Source organism: Ambystoma mexicanum, unplaced genomic scaffold (genome assembly GCF_040938575.1).
Source record: "Ambystoma mexicanum isolate Mex_15411 unplaced genomic scaffold, UKY_AmexF1_1 Mex_scaf73, whole genome shotgun sequence".
In the NCBI taxonomy this organism is placed as follows: Eukaryota; Metazoa; Chordata; class Amphibia; order Caudata; family Ambystomatidae; genus Ambystoma; species Ambystoma mexicanum.
In genome coordinates, this window is record NW_027182492.1 from 1,206,062 (window position 1) to 1,224,132 (window position 18,071).

General features: G+C 42.1%; 1 protein-coding gene across 1 annotated transcript in view; it reads right to left on the reverse strand.

The window, feature by feature from the left end:
• Positions 1 to 17,756, reverse strand: part of LOC138562835 (olfactomedin-4-like) — a 503,030-nt gene extending 485,274 nt beyond the window's left edge. Inside the window, exons 1-2 of the mRNA XM_069642808.1 lie at positions 16,347 to 17,756; positions 16,165 to 16,250 (exon numbers count right to left, since the gene is read on the reverse strand). The gene's annotated coding sequence lies outside the window, so the exon portion shown is untranslated. The remainder of the gene's footprint in view (positions 1 to 16,164; positions 16,251 to 16,346) is intronic.
• Positions 17,757 to 18,071: the final 315 nt, after the last annotated feature.

Consider the following 18,071-nt stretch of genomic DNA (forward strand, 5'->3'; position numbering starts at 1 on the left):
GCAATGTATATTCTTTGCCTCAAATTGCACATTCATCCATCAGGACGTTTATCATATGCCACTCAGACCACGGGAGTATCAACTGCTTGAAAACACAGTTTTCCAAAATAGAAACTTTACTCTCCAACATCGGCTTTTAATATAGCCAATCTTATAATTTCTTTGTGGATTTTTGACACATTTACTCCTTCAAATTCTTAGTGCGCTGTATTCAAGGACACATAACAATGAGACCCTTCATGTACAGTTCACTGCGTGCCCGAGTCAGTTTCGTTTTTACAAACACAAGCCACAAAAATTAATAATATTACCGGCAGTCAGTGCACTGAAAAACCACAAAATATTTCAAGTTAACCACATAGTACAATATTTACTTCCATTTTACTGCTATCGGCACACCTGTTCTGAATACATTTATATTTTCTTTAAAAACAACCTTAGGCACGGTCCACACAAGCACGCATTTCCCTAAATGTCAATAACAATATGTCCCCTGGTTTCCCCAACAGAGACTTGCAGCGGCAACATCTAAGGTATAGTGAATAAAACTAGTTTCTCAAAAAGATCTACAGGTAGTGTGTTCCCACGCCTCAGACATAATGCAATGTTTTTGACTTTCACCCTTAAACCAACCACAAAAGCCTCACAATTTGTCTGCCTTAATTGCTGGAACCTGAACAAATAATAGTAACATAAATACAAGTATACTGATTACGTAAAACTGTAAAAACACAGACAGTGGATTACAGGCTTACAGGCTTACTAGCTTCTGGGTACATCTATTCCCACAATGTTATCCATTTCTGGATCCATAGACCCGCCCCTTGTTGCCCTCCACAGTAAGATGTAAATGCTCAAAGGCCACAGGCACATGTTCATAATGCACATTGGCAATACAAATTCCTTTGCCCGTTATTTCAATGACGACTAACACTGTCGCACATAAAGATTTGTTGTATTGCATTCATCATTGTACCTACTTTCCCACATGCCAAATTACATCCAGTTCCATTACATAATTCCTTCATATTACAAATGCTTTGTTCGCCCACTACATTACCTACAATCACTATACACATATTACTACTGTGGTGGTTGTACCCAGTGAACATATTCTGGGGGCCACTGAAATAGACTGCGCACTCGGCAGCATTTCCGAACCCTTTTTTCACCTATAAAAACAGCTGCACATTGCCTTCATTCCACTTCTCTACCATTTGCATGCCCTATTCCAGACGTCAAATGACCCAGAATGTCTTTTCCAAGCCGCCTGTCCACGGTGCTGTCCACAAACAGCTACGGCACCTACCCAGCCTTTTTCAACCTACAAAAACAGCGTCATATCATCTTTTTTCCACTCACCCACCCTTCCCAGCCCCTCTTGCCACCACCAAATGACCCAAAATGTGTTTCCACACCGTTCCCCGACGCACTGTCCATGGCCAGCTCTGCCTGTTCGTGACTCCAACATGGCGGACACTTCCAAAAATATGACGAACTTTATGCTTTTCACCATCCAATCAGTGGGTGTGCCTGATGTCCGCGGACCTCACACCGCCCTCTGGACCAATCTGAGCCCTGTCCCCGGGCCAAATAGAGAAGTGAGTCAGCAGACCGGACCCAGATATCACACATTTTCTTTACCCTACATTTTGGTCATTTTAAAAATAAATACTAGACTGATTTACACCAAATCTACAAGAGGCATGCTTTTGGAACCAAGCTGCAAATTTGGTAAAAATCCATCCAGCGGTTTGGGCTGTAGGCGCGAGCACATTTATTTTCCCATTGCGTCTATGAGAAAAACCACACACTTTGGGACCCCTATAACTTTGCCCCCCCTTGACGATACCTCACCAAACCTTGCAGGATCGATCTGACGGGCCATATACTTTTTTTGCAAAGTTTGGTGAGGGTTGGTCCAGAGGGGCAAAGTTATAAGCCACCCAAAATGTGCTCTTCCTATGAGTTGAGCAACTTAACCATAACTAAAGGGCAGCTAGCGCAGGCCCTGTAACATATTCAAGAAAAAAACTTTTGTTGATGTGAAGTTAAGGTGAGTAACAAAACCCTTGAAATTCGGCGCATTGAGGAACTCAGGACTGGCTTACCTCAGCGTTTTCCCATTGATCTCCCCCATAATGCCATATCCCCCATAATGCTATTTTGAATGGCATTGTACATTCCTTCTCTTATGATACATATGTGCTCTTGGGTTTTGCAGTGGGAAAGTGCTGAGTTAAGCCGGCCCTGAGTTTCCCAATGCGCTGAATTTCAAGGGTTTTGTTGTGTTAAGTTTAATCACCTTAAATGCACATCAACTAGTTTGTTCAGTGAATTTCAAGGGCTTTGTTATACCATCTTTTTTTTCATGCTCTATGTATATTTTTCTGCACCCCTGGCCATGGCCTTTGGCCGTGCCAACTGTATATTTTGTTAGCACCACTGTCCCTGGCCTTCAGCCATGGCCGGTGGCCATGCCCCTCGGCCGTGCCCACTATATATTTTTCGGCACCCTGTTCTCAATCAAATATTTAAAAAACTACTGGACAGAATAACCCCAAACCACAAAAGGATTGCGAGTCAACGCTTCGTGTCCAAGTTGTTTTGGCCTGGTTCAAATTCGGTTTGGGCTGTGCCGTGGAGCAAAAATGTACCTTTTTTGCCTAGGGAACCATTTATGGCAAGTAGACAGAGAAGACCAGGTAGACCGAAGTGCTTTTTTTTGTTTTCTAAATAACCTTGTTTTAAATTTTTTTATGAATTGTCTGCAGGATTTCAGCCAAATCCATTGCACAAGTCAAAAGTTATTAGAAATTCATTTTTTCAATTTCCTATGCAACTCAGTACTCACCTTAACTATAGAAATATATATAACAGGGCAGCGGTAGCTGGTAGCCTTGAGTCATAGGAAATCCGAAAATTGTATTGCTGATAGCTTTTGACTTGCATGACAGATTTGGCTGCTATTTTGCAAACAAAAGGTTTGTCACAGGCCCTGACAGACTGGACATTTTGGGAAAGATTTTTTAAAAAAATGAACAGGTTATTAAGAAAGCACACTCTTATAACAAAACAGGAACATGACCATTGAAATAGATGCAGCTTTACAGCAGGTCTCTATGTGGACAGAATGAAGTTAATATGATCATGTTCCTGTCTTTTAGTATTGCACTGCTTATTCACTGTGAATTGTGTACTCAGTAATATATCGAATATAAATCAATGGGGGGATAACCCCACTAATGAAGTTCATTCCTTGTCGGAAAGATATACGGTACTAGCCAGGTTAGAGGTAAAAATATAAAAAACATAAACAACAAAACATAAACAACACGCATTAGATCAGTATGTTCTAATTATCATGTGCAAACCATACAGGTATCCTGCAGTATACAGGTCAATCATAGACTTACATTTGAATACACAAAGTAGTGGATAATACTAACTAAAGGGCATTGCTGTCCCGTGAGGTCACATTATACACTCACAAGGATAATAAACATGTTCCAATATGGCGTGGTGTGTGTCTTATCTTAAGGATAGGCAGGCTTCAGAAGGGTCTATTAAACAAGCGAGGGACTGCAATTAGGATAAAAAACATGTCTTTGCAAATGTCAAGTGTACAATAATGTGATTTCTGATGTCATCATTGTGGTCATGAGCTGCACAACAGGGCGTGCAAAGTTTAGGTGGTTTTAGCTGAATTTCAGGGGTTTTGTTTTGTTAAGTGCTCACCTTAACATCCCTACACAACTAAAGTTTTTCTCTTGAATTTCAAGGGTTTTATTACAATGTATTGCTCACCTTAACGTCCTTGGAACAACACTTTTGTCCTTGAATTTCAAGATTTTTTTTACAATGCATTACTCACAATTACATCCCTGCAACTGAAGTTTTTTCCATGAATATATACATATTTTTTTTTTAAAAAAAAAGGTTTTATACCCGCAGCTACCAAGATGCATGAAATGAGCCAATAGGACATCAAGCTATTTCAAAGCGGCTACACATTTTTGCGCTTAATCAGCCAGCCAATCTTATTATGCGCTGCGGCGCAGCACCTACATGTGAATTTTCTGAGTGTCAACAAATGATCCAACCACACGTTGCAATATATTGACACGTGTACGCCCATGACGTTTGACGCAACCCGTGCATGTGAAATTAGCCAATAGGACATGAACCTCCTTTAACGCATCTGTGCATCTTCACGCATGATGCACCAACCAATCAAATCATGCGCTGCGGCTCTGGTCATACATGTGACTTTTATGCACATGAATGAACGATCCAATCACACGTTGCAATGTATTCACGTGGGTACGCCCATGCTGTTTAACATAACCTACACATGCAAAATGAGCCAATAGGAGGTCGATTTCCTTTAAGGCAGCTACGCATCTTTGCGCATGATCTACAAGCCAATCATATCACTCGCAGTGGCGCCACGCCTGCGCGTTACATTTGTCCACGTGAACAAACTATTCAATCACACGTTGCGATGTATTGACATGGATACGCCCACGCTGTTTGATGACATCCACGTGTACAAGACTGTCCAACCAACCGTAGCTGCAAATAATAACCACACCCACAAAAAAGAAGTTTACATTCATCATTGCTTTCTGAACTTGCTAGTGAAAGGGTTTCTGAGTAACTGCAAATATATATATATATATATATATATATATATATATATATATATATATATATATATATATATATATATATATATATATATATATATATATATATATATATATATATATATATATATATATATATATATGTATCTCATAGCTGGTCAGATAGCACAGCGAGTAAAGCGCTCGCTTTAACATCTGTGCAGAGCCAGCTGATGCAGGTTCGAATCCCAGCAGGGCCAAACTCAGCCTTTCATCCTTCCGAGGTCGATAAATGAGCAGCACACATTGTGGGTAATAATAAGCAGCCCTCAGATGCCTGAGGTTTCGTAGCACTATATAAATGCAAAATTATTATATTGCTGAAATTACTTACCAAATACCTTTATTCATGTTCTCTTTTTTCTCCCATGTTGTTAACTGTCAAATGTAGTTTATAACAAATTAAAAACTAAAATATTTTGTTTTTTTCATAATGGTACCAGGTGAATACTGATTGTATTCCCAGAATACAATCATTAACAGGTTGTATTCATTAATCATACCATAGAAGTAAAATACTTCTCATTGGAGAGACAAACAACTCTATTCAGTTATTTTAACTATTTAACAACACTTATATATTCATGTACAATGAACATATGTTAAAATACTGTACACACTTTATTTAAAATTAAATGATAACAAATTCACAGATTAATTTATGCAACCTGAACCAGCAAACCAAAACATATAACCTAACTATGTTTTCAGTTTTACAAATAAATAAATGAAGACATGCCAACAGTGTAACATTATTTTGAGTATTCATCTTTTTCAAGTATATTCATACCTATATTTTAAATAATAGATAGACAAAAAAAACTTTTGTGTGTAAACATATTAACATTTAGCAGAAACTACACAAATAACCTAACAGATGTCATTTCCATACTTCTTATCAAATCTGTGTGCGTCCTTTGTTTGGCTACCTACACACATGATAAGTTTATGATGATTTTTTTTAATGTACACATCATATTTAAAACAAATTTAAACTAAGCATTGTTATTTAAAATTCCATTGGCACTGATACTTGTACGAAGTGTGCAATACTTTTTTTGCTATATGAACATGCATTCTAAATTATAATTCAATGACTACTGCAACTTCGTCACTGCCTGGCTGCCTGAGTTTAGTCTTGGACCCCCCTAGCTTACTGTTTGCTGCACGCCATGCGACTGGAGCGGTCTCCACTCAGGCTTCATCTTTAACTGCCAACAATGAACAACCTCTCTGTGAGCCTGTCTTGACGGCTAACGCTTTTGTTCGTGGAGGAGCCGACATAGGCAGCGAGTCTGCCATCATCTTGGCCGCCCCCCTTGACGACTGTGCGACAGGTTTACCAATCTACATAGGCGCTCATACAGCTACCTCCATAAACCACTCACGCATCTCTTCCAGTACTTTGGCAGCACCAAAGTCCCCTGCTCGTAACCTCCATGCAAATCCTCTCGAATCAGCCCCAATCGCCTCCTCATTCCCTTGGCCAGCTCTGGCAACTGCTTCTCTGGTCAATTCAGTGACTTCGACTGAAAAAGGGCCTCTGCCCTTTTTAGTCAGTGATGAGGAACTCTTAAGGATCCCGATTTCCGATGGATCAAATCAGTCGTATGCCCCTAACTTATGCAAGCATCAGCCTACGACAACACAGCTTCTTCTTTCCAATGCTGTCCCAACCTGTCCACCTTTTGACAGCAATATTCTTCCTCAAATGAAATTCACACCTTCACAAACCGTACCTTTACCCTTGGGTACGATTACTCATGTTCCTTCACAACAACTTCCAGCGTTTACGGAAACGCTTCCTTTACTTTCAAATCCTCCTTCAAATAATAATGTAACATCAAGCGTGAAAAATCCCACGAGGGTCTCCGAGGCTGCCTGAAGTCCACTGGCTTCAATTTCTTTCCCTAGCTCACTAAATAAATCCATCTTGAAGACGAAACAGGGCGCTAGCCTCTCTGGACTGGCTGTGGATACCACTGAATTTGGCAATGACAATGCATTGGCATGTCAAGTGCCTGAGGCTTCTGGACTCTCCATGTGGACCTCCACTGATATGGCCACTATCGATCCCCTGCTCTCACTTGTTTCAACTCTTCCAAAAGCGCCTCCACCTCTCCAATCTCACCTAAACTGGAGCGCTATTGCCCGGACTAGTCGACTGCAACGCAGTGCCGAGTTAAAAGCTAAAGGCAATCCTCAAACTCCATCTACGAGTGCTAAATCCATGCTGAATGAAAGCACTCCGCAGGTCTTATCTAGTCAACCTCAAGAAGACACCCATTCTTCAAATCTTACCAGAAACCGCGCTCCTTCAAATCCACAATTCAATCTGGAGAGCTCATTATGCTCCTTGATGTCCCATGATTTCACGTCGCCTCCTCTCAGTATCTCTGTTGACGCCCTCTCTCAGATTCACAATAATGTTCTGCCTGCCTCTGCTGTTGCACTTGCTCCATTTACCAAACTACTTGAACCTCTGATAGGGAAAATAAGTGACCAAGGGGCTGACTACAAAAATCGACAAAATTGAGCACTTCACTGGCTTCTTACAAGTCCAGATGGAAAAGGAAGCCGAAAAATCCCTGAGGTGGCAAGAAAGGCTGAGCGATTTGCCTGCTCGCCACCATTGCCAAAATGATACTCTAATCGAAAGTCTCGTTGAATCAGTGAAATGGTTGCGTAAAAACACCAAATCTTCCTCAATGGACCGACTAGACATGCAAGAAACCACACTCAAAACCCTTTACTCACATGGTCTGGCACCCCCTGAACTGTTTGTTAAAGAGGATGTCTTAATCCCTCCTACGGCGAGCACCGCATCTGCTGACTCCGAATGTACTCAAAGCAAATTGAATGTCGAGACCCCTTCGACGCAAGACAGCAGTTCACAGCCGAACGACCCTCTTGCACAAAACAACGCAGTGGCCCATGATCTTGTGCCAGCCAACACCTTCAACATCTTTAAAGGTCCTGCCAAAACTATAACAACTACCTTACAAATCAACCTGCAAAGTGCATCTGCTAAACCCGCAAAATATCCAAAGAAAAAAACTGTTTGTCAGAAAAAAGCTCAGCAAAATGTGAAAAAATTCATAAGAAACAGCATGACTCCAAAGAAAACAAGTTTATTTGATCGGAAATCACATTCTACTCAGCAAGTTCCCACAGCTCCAATTAGTTCCGCACGAGTCTCAGGTATTAACTCACAACCTTCTAAGAACACAGCTAAATGTTGGCGTGTGGCCTCCAGTGACATCTCTATTTCAAGTGCTACCTCAGATTCATCTATTGACCTATGCAACTTATCGACCTATTCGGTCGACACTGATGGCACAATTGATGGTTGCACCGATGCAAATGAGGCTGCTATGCTCGAGCAATCTGAGGAGAGAAGTTCATCTGCAATTGCTGCCGCACGGAAGCCACAATCTGGAGCATATGGAAAACAACCTCAAACTATTACTAAGAGGGTCAAACTGCCATTGTTATGCACAAGACTAAATCCTAAACAAACTATGAACCTGCGGAATTCTAGCTTGCACATAGTTTCTGGTCCAGGTGGGACCTCTAAACTAGAAAAAACATTGTGTCTGTGGAAACTTCAGCTTCAAAATATTAATTCAGACAGAAATGAGGTCAATTTAAATCGAGCAAATATATTAAAACTATTTGTTTGCATCCCTCAATTACGATCCATCTCTTCTGATGACATTAAAATTGTCGAATACATAACCGAACTGTCTATTGATCAAGTATTATTGCACATCTCTTCTGCTGCAGTAAAAAATCTGTTGCTACAGGCGAATGAACATCTCTTGCTCTATGGCTTTGATCTCATTGTCGAACCAACTACTATAAGATCACCCAAAAACGTTAAAAAAAATGACGAAAGAGACGAGTTTCGCAAGGTCGATCAGCGACTCCCACTGCGACAATCCTTAGCCCCCTCGCAAACAAACTATCAAGACATGACACATCAGGCGTCTGAAGGTCGATATACCAGTGCGAAAAGAGTACCGAAGGGACCTTGTAAGTAACAATGAGATAATACCCCTCAACAAGAGCTAACACTACTCTCATGGAATACCCGAGGATTTACCCATCTCTTCAATACCTTCTCTGAACCCTTGGATGACGTCTTTGTCATTTGCTTGCAGGAAACATGGCTTTGGGATTCTCCGACCTATGATGGTTTTACCACTCTTATCAATCCCGCCAGAAAAAATAGCAAGGGTCGTCCCTATGCCGGATTGATAACTTTATTGAAAATTCAGAATTGGTGGACACTAGTGGCCTCTGTCAACCCAAATCCGTTTGTCCAAAGCACTCTGGTTCGACTATCTTTGTCTAACAATATGTCTAACCTGTTAATAATTAACGGATATTGGAATCCTGCCATGATTTCGCCAACATCCTTCATCCAAAATGTGTCAACTCTAATCGACGATACTTACCTTGCCTATGACAACGTCTCTGTGATTGTATGCGGGGACCTCAATTGTAGCTGGTTCAAATACGATCCTATCACGAAGATAAACACTCAGCTTCCAGATAATGAAGTCGTTCTAAGAGGTCAAACCTGGTTGCTCGCTCTCTCCTTACGCCATTGTCAAATGCTGAATGGAGCCATCAACGGTGACCAACCATCCAAACCAACTTGGCACGGCCTGGCAAGGAATAACACTCTTGATTACATCTGGGCCTCGTTGAATTTCTTTGATAAAGTAACATCTCTCAACGTGAAACCGATGACACATAGTGATCACAATCTGCTATGGCTAGTATGGAAAGAAGACAGCTGCAGTGCACAAGACAAACATCCCATTCAACTGTCAACGAATGCCGCTGGCAACAGGCTTGTCACAAATGGGCGCTTAATTACATCCTTAAGCCACAGTCTAAAAGCGCTGCAAATTGTTGAATATAAGCCCTTATTAGCAGACTTCACTATGAAAATCTCCCCAGTAGACCTCAAGAATCCCTTATTCAGGTGGCCAGGGAAGAGCTAGCCCTCTCTTATCCCAACCCTAGTAGTGGCCAGGTAGGGACAGACCACCGGGTAGAAGGGCTTGGGGTTGTGCTTGGAAAATACCCCAGGTGAGACGCGGTACCATCACAGGCAGGATGATGAGGGGGCCGAAGTCTCTGAGGCTTTTATAAGCTATTCCCGATAATCATCCCTTCCTCCCATTGAATCTCCCTCATCCAAAGGTAAAGCCAACAGCTCATTTGCCTCTGTAAACTTGCGAAAAACCACAACTCTCAGAATTCCTGTTTTCCTAGTTCCTATCTGAAATCCCGGTCCTCTTTGACCAAACCCTACCATTCTGAAAATTTCTCTTGTTTATTTTACGATAATAATCCTCATCATTCCCGTTTGTTTCATAAACCTTACAAAACCTACCTTTCTGAGTTACCTAACCACCTTCTTTCTCATGACACCTTTTCCCCCATCGTACCCCGTAGGACACTTATAAACTCTTACCCCCTCTTTTTCCAATACAAACACTTTTTTGTTACTGTAATGAAAGCCAGACTAATGTTAAAACTGTCTACGTGACAAGTCCCAACCCCAGGGTCAGGCAGAGTCAGGCAATTAACCCGAATCACACACACCTGACAGGCCTTTACTTTCCCCACATGCTTAGGTACAAACCTTGATTCCAAGACATCAGAAATCCAAGGAGTTCGAGGAGGTGAGTCGAGGGGAGTGTCGTCGAACTGTGTAGAATTAAAAGTAGTCAAAGCATAAATTCAACTTTGAAAAGCAAAAGGATACTACTGAGAAGGGGGGACACACACCAGATACAGAGGAATCCAGCACCACATGAGTGTTCAAGCAGGGCACTCTGGCCGATTACCCAATGGTAATAAACTACTGTAACCAGAGGCCTTGGGAAGAGGCGAAGAACAGTCAAAGTGGTCATACAGGGGTCACATAAAATCCTCTTTACCATTGAAAGTCTTTGACCGACAGAGAACTGTGTTTCGTGGAAATGAGCACATGAACTGTGTGTCGTGGAAATTAGCAAGAGTGAACCTGGATGAGGGCTGCTAATGAAAAGGGATCGTTAATAAAAGGCGACAAGACTGAACCCGGCAGAGGGAGACTGACAACCATAGGTCGGCGAGAGTGAACTCGACAGAGGGAAGCCGACACCTAGGGGCAGAGGCCAAAAACATTGTTAAAAAGACATTTAGATTTATGAAAGCGTGAACATTGCAAGACAAGCGAAAAGGAAGTGTCTCTGTTGTCTTGTGGGGTCTGAGCTCGGCTAAGGGAGATCCCGTGGTGGAAAGTTACCACCCAAAGTTTGCTGTAAAAAGAACTGCCTTGTTAATTTGTAAAATACGTCAGAATGGTCAGCGCCCAGAAGAGGGGGCCCCACGGTGAAGCCATCATCCAAAGTATTGTGAAGGGTCTGTACCCATGGGTGAGGCCATTGAAGAGGGAGTCGGGATCCTGGGACCACCCCCCGCATCAAGTTCATGACAAGATGGAAGGCCAGAAAAGCCTGCAACCACCCATTCTATTTCAGACGAATCCCAAATGCACCAATGATCGACAAATACACTGAGAGGTACCCCCTCAGTCAGCCATACACACCTGGTGTGGTACAAAATTATCCATGCGTAAGTGAAGAGCCGAATGCCATGGTCAGAGACACCTATATGGACAGTCTGGACTAAGTACCAAGAAGCCATGTTGTTGATGTCAATAGAGACGAGACACCATGACATAACAGCATTAGACATGAAGCACACGTGCAGTCTGCACTGCACCACATAAACACACACCTGAATACATGAAGAACATGAGCGCACAGTTCTATAGTTAGAGGACAGATACATATACATACTGTCATTGCTTTTATTATTTTGTCAATAGCCAAATGCTGTAACACAGAAACGCAGGCACAAGAGATCCTGAGTGAGCTTGTTGATGCTTAAAGCCAATAGTAGCGCGGATATACAGGAGAGCATATGGAACTTGATTAAACAACGTATAGCTGACCCATAGGTAAAGTAGTATAACACAGACAATGTAGAAACTGTATTATAAGGTTTAGGAAAATTACAGCAGGCCTCCAATCATTGATCAGGAGACGAGCTGAGCCGATTCAGACTGGACAGGGAGCAAGACACATGACACAGAGCGATCAGTCAAGGTTGAGAGATATAAAGACATTCCAATTCACCAACGACAAAGGTACCACCAGCAAAGACACAGAATAAATCGTCATAATTGGGAGCTGCAGAGCTCAATTATGTGGTCTCTATTCACGTGGTATAGCCGAGTGAAACAATGTACAGTGATCAGTGGTGGGAAAGAGAAGCCGATCCTAGGTGCCAGACACAGGCTGCAACAATAGTGCAACAAGTGTTGCAACGAGCAGGACACGGTCTCATAAGGCAAAGGTGGTACACACAATTTACAATACATACACATAATCATTCACATCACCTTGAAAAGGTGCACAGTGAGCTGAGAACGATTTCTGGTCCCAGGCCTGGGGACGTCAGCTCTAGCCAATCACATTTTAGTACCTTAGGGGCATATAGCAACAGGCAAGAACCAATAGTCCAAGTCCACTACCCTGCAACAATGTATTAGTTAGTAAATTGGGGATGGGACAGGCCAACCACCTGACATGTGAGAGCCAGTAGAATCACACACATACGTACCCATATAGGTTATTAGACTCCTGACAGCCAATCACACAGGTTTTTGGAGAGTGGCCAGAGTAGTGACGTGTTTCTGTTTTAGATAAAAACTGGCCTGTGAGCCAGGAGAAGCTGTGACGTACTGGAATTCACCTGTGTTCTTGTATCAATCCCTTCTGGTTTTGTCTGTAATAAACCACAGTTTGAACTTGCCGTTGACTGAGTCATCCGTGTATATTGGGGGAGTGAGTTGGGCCCTCCAAGTCTATGGACTTCTAGCAGCGCTCTGGCATACCTGGGAGTTCACCCCAACACCATCACCCAAAGTGTTCTGGTCGGCGCCCGGAAGAGTGGGATCCAGGTGTGAAGCCATCGTTCAACGTGAACTGTGGAAAATAACTTTTTGTTTGTGTTTGTTTGTTGGATACATCAGGCCTCGAAAGCAAGATACTTTTATCAAAAAGCGACTTTGCCATCGCCAGAACCTGATAGCTGGAATGGAACTGTTGGCTCGTGCTGAGAAAGTTTGAGCGTGTGCTGAGCCAGTTGGAACGGGACTGTCGGCTAGTACTAAGAAAGCCAAAGCATGTGCTGTGCTCCAAGGTCCCACCTTGTCCCATGCTGAAAACATGGGGAAGGGAGACCCCTGGCATCCACATCCTGATTTATTATTTGAAACACTTCTTTTCTTTACTGAAACCCGATCCCACACTCTTTCTATATTTGGTTTTACGGAATTTTTACGGAATTGACAATAGGTTTTTCTTTAGTATAGGCCCCTTTATTGTGACACGACGCCACTAGGACTGCCAAATTTTTCATTTGATGGTCGACGCCTGCTCCCATCTTAGATTTAGGTTTAGGTTAGGCATTTGTCCACCCTGCATTCATTGTTCAATAAAAACCCTTGATCTGCGATCACTTGTGTCTGTCTTTACTGTTGCCAAGATGAGTTCCTTAAAGTTAGAAGTAAAACCGAAAAACCTCAAAAATTCGCTAGTTATTATAAGCTAAGCAACCATAACTCGTGCCACCTCCGTGCACTGCTAAGACTAACACCCAGGACATCAAAGATGACATCACAAATCTCCTTGATCACATCACTGATGACATCATATATCTGGACCACTTGTTTTTGTTCACTGAAATATGTAGGCCAAGTGGTGTTGTTCACTGACAGTCATAATATTAAAATTCAAAAGGTCCTATATCTAGACATTAACCTTGTCATATGTTTTTAAAATACTTTCCTTAGTGTTTGGTCGCAGTTCCTGGTGCACATACATGAGGCAATAAGCAGGCTTCAAACAACCAATTCATATGTGTACATTAAGATGAAGTTTAATATTATTAACATTTTCTGGTAAAGCTGTTTCTTTCTTCCTTACTTTAGTTTCCCTGTATGTGCTTCTGATATGTATGCATTGTGGGTCTTCATTGGCATGTTTGTACTAGCACAAAGGTGTAGTAAGTCTTGAATTGTTAGCTGGTTATTACATGTTTAACATTAATGAAAACGCTCATAAGGTAGCATGCGTTATTTTACTATCCAACTTTACAAGATTATAAATAATGTACTTCTATGGTGCATGCTGCAGCCATTGCCAATGTTTATGTATGATTAGGTTCCTGTATTAACAACAACACTCCAATACAATGTTTTGTTTACATGAGTACATTCTTTAATAGATTAAGTAGTTCATGATAGGTCTCTCGATCACCCCTGACATCTTGTTACCAACATTATAAACACAACCCCTTGTAGGGACGTTTCATCAAAATTAATTTCATTTGTGATGTCATCTTTGATGTACTGGTTGTTAGTCTTAGCAGTGCACGTAGGTGGTGTGAGTTATGGTTGCTTAGCTTACCATAACTGGCACATTTCTGAGGTTACTTGTAACCATAACATCCCTTTAACAAAGTTTTTTCCACTGAAATTCATAGGTTTTTAATGGTGTAAATTAAACATAAGATCCCTTAAACAATGTTTTTTCAGTGAATTTCATGGGTATTTACCAGTACATGCTAATTTCCTGCAACTTACTAAATGGAGAATAGCACAGGGACAACTCACTGGTTTTGGAAGCACGCAGAGCAACAGAGGTTTGAATCCTCTATACACGCTTAGAAACCAAACTCAGGTACATTATTATGTGCGTTATAAAAAAAGAATTAAATAAATAAATACAATTAAATATCATACTTACCCCAATATAGCAACATGTCTGTCCAATTTAGAACATTGCACCTTAAATCTCTGCCATTTCCCACCTTCTAGCAACATTTTTAACACTTCTGTACACTTTTTGCAACTTTTTCCACTGGTTTTGCATCCGTCAGACGTTTGCGAATGTCTGAAGTCATCACAGACAGTCAGGACAGTGTCACATGACTGTGTGCGGGCACGTGGAGTGATGACGTGTTCACGAACGCGTCCGCACTTCACGATCGGGTCTTTGCTTCACGGACAGTTCTGAACTCGCGTTCTACTGATCTAGCAACTTTCAAGCTCAAAATGTACCCTTGTGAAGCTCTTACACCCATTGTTACTCATTATCCATTAACAATCTAGCACAGAGCATATACTTGGAAGAATATTAGCAAAACTGCTATTCATCTTAAGAATGGCAACAGCTATTATCATTCCTCTTCCCCAACAGCCACCACGACCAGCTGGAGGACCTAATCAACCAAAAAAGCGCAGTAATTCCAAATACAGTGAAAAGGACCAAGGAAAGGAGGCACAGGAAGTGCCTACCTCTAGCATCAAGGGGGAAATCATGGGTGTGGCAGTTATTTACCACTGTTGGGAAAGTACCAAAGGCTAATGCTACCAAACTAAAATGTACTCAGTGCAACATTATACTCAGTCACGGACTACTTGAATAGTACTCTTACGGGACCACATCCATGCACCACATCACCCAATCCAAACACCGCAATGCTCTCAGAACGGCTATTCCGAGCTCAGCAAATACTAGGCTATCTTAGTCCACCTCAAATTGCGCAACCTGTGCCATAAGGACACACCCTACCTTTGAGGGGCACAAAATCCCACCACCTACCTTGCAAGCAATAAAAGAAGCTGTTGATCTGTATATTTCAAAGACAACAGTCCTCTGCATATACTGCAACACACCACTCTGCTAGGGGAGCAATTTGAAAGTGCTTTTGAAGCTGAAGAGCATGAAAAACACTGCCCCTACCTTCAATGTAACACACATGAAACATCGTCCCCTGTCCACCTGCCCCTCCATATTACTGCTTATTGCCCAGTCGCTCATTTCACACCCCACCTTACATTGTGACCTTTCCTGGAAAAAGTTTTCTTTAGGAACCACATCTCAGAGTTAAAATATAGAACTAAACAAGTAATCTTATAGAATCCACCCACTTTACATGTTCAATAAAGTAGATAAACTCAATAAGATTGTATGGACCGAACTTGAAAGGGCTGCGCGGCACTGATTACATTCGCCTTCCCCTAACGCTAACCTCACTATAGGCTCAGAATTAGCTCCACCAATTTCAATAATGTTAGTGGGCAGCGTAGCCAAACGAACATGGTCATCACCAACGTCATAAAGTTATTGTACGCCAAACAAAGAATTTTAACACAAACATCCACAGCAAATGCAAAACTTAAGTCTTTTTTTACTGAAATGATATAAACATTTTATTTTGTAGCATACAGCAGTATTGGGGCAGTAAGAAATACTGTGCATTTTGACACAACAATGAAAACATTCACCTAAGTCTGCGAAAACATTGTTAACTTTTTCAAACACAATGTTACGCTCACCTGGTATCCACGGGGACGCCACCAGCCGTAGGGACTCTGGTATCCTTCTCTGCGTTTCCCAGGTGTGACCAGCGGGGGAGTTCTGCCTGGAATACAGGTGGGCTATGTTCAAGACTGGCCAACTGGGGTAATCAGCCCCCCACCACCCTGTATGCCCGCAGCCCCTCTGGGCTTCTCCTCACCTTGTTGTTAGTTCAGGTGTGCTCTCCATCCTGCCTTCTTGGCAGGGGCGCGTTTTACTTTGTGGGCAAATGCGATCTAGTTACTTCACTGATGCCGGCCCATTTGGAGTCTTTCAGGTAGGTCTTATTGCTGTTGTATATTGTTGTTATTCTTGCATGCCTTTCTTGGTTTAATAAATGTCTCTTTCCCTTCCTTAGGTGTGCGGAAGTCCAGTGTGATGCAGTGGCTGAATTGGGTCTCGCTGGTAAATAATGGCATGTAAAGAGGGCTATGATGCGGTAAGTAGGCGCTATGTGCAGCGCTGTGATGCCTTGCCTTGCTAACCTGTTGTCTTTTCTTTCCCATAGATCGCGGTGCTCACCCGGTGTGTGGAATTCCAAGGCGATGCTGGTTGAGGGGCGACTTGCGAGGTTAGCCTTTCAGCACAGTTCGTTATGTTGTAAAGTTTCTAATATCTGGTTTCTTCCTTTTTTGCAGATCCGTCGGTCCGGGAGACACGCTGATCCTAGGAAGCTGTTTGCAGGAGCTGTGGGCAGCTAACGATGAAATTACAGGTAAGCAGCTGCTACTAACGATGTCCTTTTGTCTCCTTACAGGTGCTGTTCTTCCGAGGTTCGCGGGTACAGCTGAACACGGTGAACGTCACGTTGCAGGATTGCAAAGTAACACGAAGCGTGCTATCCAAGTCGGGTGTGGTTTAAATAGCTTCAAGAAAGTAGTCCAGGTAAAGTAGTTCCTAGGCTACCACACGCAAAACTCTATACCGCATAGCTTGGTTCCAAGGAACCAAGCTTTGTGGATGCCTCCATGTTGGCTGGCACTTGAAATAAAGTAGTTCCCTAAACACAAGTCTTTATTAAGTATGAGCCTGGCGCCAAAGGCGCCAGGACCGGCCCCAAAAGGGCCTAGGCAATGGATGCCTAAGTTTGTTGGAGACCCAAGCCAAGACCCCTCTTGGCCCATGGGCTTGCCACAGGGGTTTCTGGATTTGGGTCGTGACACACAGGTCATAGCTACCGAACCTCGCTGCATTCACATTTTTACTGAAACTTTCAACTGTAATCTTTTACTGCCAAATCCGATCATCGAACCATGAATGCAAGTCTTTCCGTTCTGCACCATAAATTATTTTCCATAAGCAACGAATAATCTGTGCACATTGCGCTCCATTACACAGGAGAAATGACTGCTTCAAAATTGAAATAACACTTTCACATCCCCACTTTTCTAGAACCTATATGCGACCATGTTTCTCCTTGTTACTGCAACCGCAAAAGGACAAATTGTTGTCTGCGGAGCATCCCAAACAAGTGTTATCATATATCTGTTGTTGATAATTATTGTCCAAACACTGTTGAAAAAGCCATCTGCCGGTCGACTGAATCCTTGACACGCAAAGAGCGGGAGTATTTAACTATGTAAAATCGATAACAGAAAAACATATTTCAGTAAGCACTTTTCAATTAAATATACAAATACATTCTTATTTTGGCTATAAATTAAAGTTTCAAGCAACATGTACGACGTCTACTTTTTGCAGCAAATTGAACATTGATCCATCAGAGCATTCATCATATGACAGACAGTACACTTTCCACACTACAATAGCTTTCACTTAAAATATTGCTTACATTATGTTTTGCAAATCGTTTTTTCCGATGTTGTAGAGGACCAACCGCTTCACAACATAGTTTTCTGAAATAAAAACTTTACTTTCCAATGCC